The sequence below is a fragment of the Hemiscyllium ocellatum genome, chromosome 19 (genome assembly GCF_020745735.1).
Source record: "Hemiscyllium ocellatum isolate sHemOce1 chromosome 19, sHemOce1.pat.X.cur, whole genome shotgun sequence".
NCBI classification, from domain to species: Eukaryota; Metazoa; Chordata; class Chondrichthyes; order Orectolobiformes; family Hemiscylliidae; genus Hemiscyllium; species Hemiscyllium ocellatum.
The window spans coordinates 22,480,326-22,486,325 of NC_083419.1; positions in this window are offsets into that span (position 1 = coordinate 22,480,326).

The window sequence follows — 6,000 nt, forward strand, 5'->3', positions numbered from 1 at the left end:
CTATCCCACTTGCAAAAGATTCTATCTATCCCTCTAATTCTACAGTCCCCTGTTACTACCACTTGTCCTTTTGCTCCTCCCTCTTAAATGGCCTCCTGCACCATAGTGCCGTGGTCAGCTGGCTCATCCTCCCCACAGCCTTCTCTTTCAATTTGATAGCCTCCCTTATTTCCTTAGACACACATGGAAAATTATCCCTTTTGTTACAGACTTCCTTTACACTGGAATATACTTTTTTCTGAGTACTTTGAAAAATTTCTTTGAAAGTCCTCCACTGCTCGTCAACTGTCCCATCATAAAATCTTTGTTTCCAGTCTACTTTAGCCAAGTCCTCCCTCATCTTATTGTAGTCTCCCTTGTTTAAGCACAGGACCCTGGTATTGGATTTTTCCTCACACTCCCTATCTGTATTCTAAATTCAACCATACTGTGTTCACTCCTTCCAAGAGGATCCCTAACTATGAGGTCATTAATTATTCCTGTCTCATTACACAGCACCTGACCTCAGATAGCTTGCTCCCTCATCAGTTCCATTACATATTGTTCGAGAAAACTATCACGAATACACTCAATGAACTCCTCCTCAAGGCTATCCTGACTGAGCTGGTTCGAGCAATCAACATGGAGGTTAAAATCCCCCAAGATAATTGCCATATAATTTTTACAGGCATTAGTTATTTCTTTGATTATTAGCCACCCCGATGTGATGTTATTATTTGGTGGCCAGTAGACTATACCTATCAGTGACCTTTTCTTCTGAGAATTTCTAATTTCCACCGATTGGATTCAACCTCATTCTCCATAGAATCTATATTATCTCTTAACACCTCCCTGATGTCACCCTTGAATACAGAGCTACACCACCTCACTGTCCTTCCAAATAGTCTGACACCCCTGTATATTTAACTCCCAGTCCCTGCAATCATATCTCCATTATGGCTACCAAATCATATTCATTCGCGATGACTTGTGCCGTTAACTCATCAGCTTTGTTACGAATGCTACAAGCATTCAGGTAAAGTGCCCTTTTGCTAGCTTTTTCAAGGATTAGATTAGATTAGATTAGACTAGACTTACAGTGTGGAAACAGGCCCTTCGGCCCAACAAGTCCACACCGACCCGCCGAAGCGCAACCCACCCATACCCCTACATTTACCCCTTACCTAACACTATGGGCAATTTAGCTTGGCCAATTCACCTGACCTGCACATCTTTGTGACTGTGGGAGGAAACCGGAGCACCCGGAGGAAACCCACGCAGACACGGGGAGAACGTGCAAACTCCACACAGTCAGTCGCCTGAGTCGGGAATTGAACCCGGGTCTACAGGCGCTGTGAGGCAGCAGTGCTAACCACTGTGCCACCGTGCCGCCCGCTTTCTTACTTTCTTACTCTTATGATTTCCAACATCTCTAATAATATCTTCTGAGTTATTCTTCCTTTTTACTTTTTTCATATTCTGCCTTGAACTTAAACCCTCCTGCACACATGCTAACCTGCTGTTTACCTTTTTATTTACCATCATACTTCCTGTTGTTTTCCCTTTCCCTCGCCTCACAAGTATAAAGTCTTAGTGACCACCCTAGTTATCCTTTTTGCTGGAACACTGATTCCAGATTGGTTCCAGGTGGAGACCATCGCATTGGTACAGATTCCCCCCGGTTCCAAAACTGATGTCACTGCCCAATAAAATGGACCCCTCTTTCCCATACCACTCCTTAATTTTCTTATCCCTAAGCCAATTTGCACGTGGTTTGGGCAGTAATCTGGAAATTATGGCCCTCAAGAACGTGTTCCTTAATTTCATTCCAAGTGCTTGATAATCCTCAAACAGATCATTCATCCATCCCTTGCCTAAGTTGTTTGTCCCAACATGGACCACAACAACTGGATATTCTGCCTCCCGCTCCAATATCCTTTCAAGCCGGTCAGAGATATCCAACACCCTGGCACTGGGCAGGCAACGCACCATGTGGAACTCCCTATCCAGCTTGCAAAGGATTCTATCTATCCCTCTAATTCTACAGTCCCCTGTTACTACCACTTGTCCTTTTGCTCCTCCCTCTTGAATAGCCTCCTGCACCATGGTGTCGTGGTCAGCTGGTTCATCCTCCCCACAGCCCTTTTACTCATCTACACAGAGAGCAAGAATCTCATATCAGTTTGATAAGGTCAAAAGCTGAGGGTCCTCCATTCTGAACTCAGGATCCCCCTACCTGCCTCACTTACAATCACACCCTGTTGTCCCTGATCACTAACTGATTTTGAATTACTTAATCTACCAGGTGTGACTGCCTCCTGAAACAAAGCGTCCAGGTATCTCTCCCCCTCCCGGATGTGTTTGAAGCTCAGATTCCAAATCAACTCTGAGCCAGAGTTCCTCCAGCAACCAACACTTGCTGCAGATGTGGTCACTGCTGTTCAGAATGGGATCAGACAGCTCCCACATAATACGACTACACTATATCATCTGCCCAGCTATCTCTACTTAGTTAATTACTTTATCTGTTAGCTCTAATCAAAATGGCTCTAAAACCCATTGAAACCTAGACATTTCGGAATCGCTGCTTTTACAACCTCTTTGGGAAAAAAAGCCAAGCTTAGCATAAAAGGAGCAGCATCATAACAAACAAAATAGAAGCTTAAACTACAAAAGATAAAAAAAATCACACTTTACAAGATTTATTGGGGAGATATCAATACAAAAGTACAGAAATAAAGAATCACCCCTTTTACTCTTGTAATAACTTTACAGACACACTCCTCAATGTAGAGTCACTCTGATCTCCACATTAATGCTCCTTGCTTCATTGGTATGGCTGTAACTGGTTTTTCTTTGGGCAAATTGCTGAACAGTCGCTCAATGCTATTTTCTTCAATTAATGTCTCTCCCTGAGACCATTAGCACAAACTGCTAATTTAACTCATGATTATGTCTTAATACGGCCCCTAAATTAATGCCTTCTGCAGCCTTGTAGAATATCTTTCTCTCTGGTACCTCCATTATCTTCTACTGCCGGAGATTTCTTCCCACTGATTTCTCAGCTACACAGAACTTCTCCACAGCCCTGACTACTTGTAAGCTGCGAAGAATAGCACTTTTGTTGTTGTGCACCTCTTCTATCTTGAAAATGCTTCTGCCCAGCTCTCTTTCTGTCTGGGCCATAAAATATGACATCTCCCAAAGTGGCTTGCTGGTTACTTACTGAAAATTATATGCCTCCTTGTAAATGTGGCTCTGAAATCAATTTTCAAAATTACATTCTAGTCATAAGTAAAGTCCTTAAAGAGCTGAGAAAATAAAATCATTGTTCTTCCATTTTAGAACCTAAGTTCTTAAATAATAAGAATATGTCATGAGCCTTCAAAATACCTTTTCTGTAACGTTCACCATTTTATGTTATCTCTCACATTCCTGCATTCTCACTTGAAATCTGAATCTCTCCAATGATTCTCCATTTTGTGAGCCCATTAATTATTTACGACAGGGACCATACTTGTGTCTCTTCTCTGCACTGACTCTGAGAGTCTCCTTTGTGTCTGAGTGACTGAAGCTGAACATTATATGCATGATACTGGCGCATCACAGCACTGTTCGCTTGTATCATAAAATTTAATCATATGTCTTCACAAGTAAGCATCCATCTCTCAATTTCCCATCTTTCCCTTGCCCTGCTCAACCTTTTATCATGATGCTCAACCAATTCTACATGTGGTCTGACCAACAGTCCTTGCAGGAGGTTTTTATAACAAAGACTTGCTTGAACTTTGAGCCTGGCGTGCTGTGCTCCCATTCTGTAAACCTTAATTCACTAACCTCCAATCCAGTCACCTCTATACCTCCCTCAATTACTTATCTCATTGCCAGATATTCTCCATCTCTCAATTCCATGATGTTCAAATACCTTCCCTCTCCCAGATCACCATCCAGTTCTCTATTTGCCTTGCAACGCCCCAAACTGATGTCTGCTTTGCCATTGGTATGTCTGGAGATAGATTTTGCAGCCTAATTTAACTGAGGCTTGGAGCCTAATATTGAGTTTTAAGATGCAGGAATCCCCAATGCCCTGTCTATATTAGCAGGTCAACGTGAACTAATTGCACCACTTTAACCTTTTTAAGTTCTCCAGGCTCAGGGAAAAAAATAATCAGTAATGCTCGATCCATTTTAAAATCTGAAGATAACAAAACATTTTTGCCTATTTCTACCATCCACCTGGCAGAAAAGAAACTCTGCTGTTCAAGCTGCGAGCACTTTTTCTTTAAAAAAAAAATCGCTTATGGTTAGATGATCATCAAAATCTTTGATGTGCGTGTTTTCTATACAGGCATCTGCACAGCTTTCAATTAATGCAACATGATATCATTTATTCATGTAAGGGAATTGGACATTGTGGGTTTTTTTTCTTCCAAATGTGAACAAATTGTCTGGAATGTGAAAAGCTTGTTCATCATTCTAATCTTTCCCCAGGAAATAAATTTATGACTTGCTTGGTAAGAATGCTTTTCAGTGCCTTTGAATTGTAAAGTATTATTAGAGTTGAAAAATGACTGAAGCTGGCAGATTGCCAGTTCAATAAGAATTGATGCATTCTTAATGATTGGACCCATAGTGTGTTGAGCTTATTGATATTGTACTGTGGAAGCAATTTACGCTTATTTGTGTTCCTGTGTGTGCCTTGTGCCTAAGTAAATCTGATTTTATTTGTAGTGGGTCAGACTTATTTCAAGTTGAAAAATCCAACACAGGATTTATGTTCTCTCAATAAGAAAAATACTGTGCAGAAATTTATTTACTTTTAGTGAAGGACCATTTCAAATTTGAGCAACATGGCTAACTCTGCAGCAGATCTGAGGTCTGCACTAAACATATAATAAGCAATAGCAATTTAGTACACCAGTATTTATGGAACAGATGCCAAATTCAATGCATGCTTCTGAATTTGACTGTTGGGAGTATTTTTTTTTATCCAAAGCACACTAAAGAGCAAGCTCAATGGCAATGTTTTAATTTTATTTTATTAACTGCTTATTAACCAGCAATTAATGGAAAACATACAAAATTGCTTAGGATTTATTTCACTCTCATTTTTGCCCTCCAAAGTAATCTTATTTTTAAACATCTGAGGTTCAAGATAAGTAGAGCAGCCAATACTGTGGGTTTTGGTACATATTAATGTTTAGAAATCTGGTTTGTAGAGTGGTAATTGGTTGGGCATTAAATTGACTCTGACATTTCCTGCAAGTGCACCTCCCACAGTATATTTTGCATCAGGCTGAATAATTTGCATGCAATCTCACACATACTTTTCGCTTATGTTTGACTCCTCCTCCACTGCAAGAGTGCTTTGCCCTGAGGCTGCCAGTTGAGGTAGGAGGTACGCGTTATTGACCCACTGAGACCCTGAGCTCATGCTCTGAGTACCACTGCCACAGCCAATGACCCATCGAGACCCCGAACCCACGCTCTGGGTACCACCTCTGCCAGTGCCAATGGCCCACTGAGTCCCTGCTCTGGGTACCAACTCCACCACTGCCATTGACTCACTGAGTCCCTGCGTCCCTGCTCCAGGCACCACCCCCGCCGTGGCCCATGACCCACTGAATCCCTGAGTCCATGCTCCGGGCACCACATCTGCCACAGCCATCGACCCATTGTGTACCCGAGCCCACGCTCTGGACACCACCTCTGCCGCGGCCAACGACACATCGAGTCCCTGAGTCCCCGTTCCGGGCACCATCTCCCCCAATGACCCATCTGAAGCCACATCTATCGCAGCTGATGACCCACTGAGTCCCTGAATCCATGCTCTGGGAGGACCACAGCCAGGAGTCCTCGCTCCAGGCACCATCACTGTTGTGGCCAATGCCCTGTTGGCATTGCTCTTCCCTCCATTCCCCCATCCCCCCACCGAAATCAGAAGATGAAGAAAATAATAAAAATAGAAAGAAAAACATGAAAATGGAGAGAGAGAGCGATGCCACCTGTGTGAAGCAGATG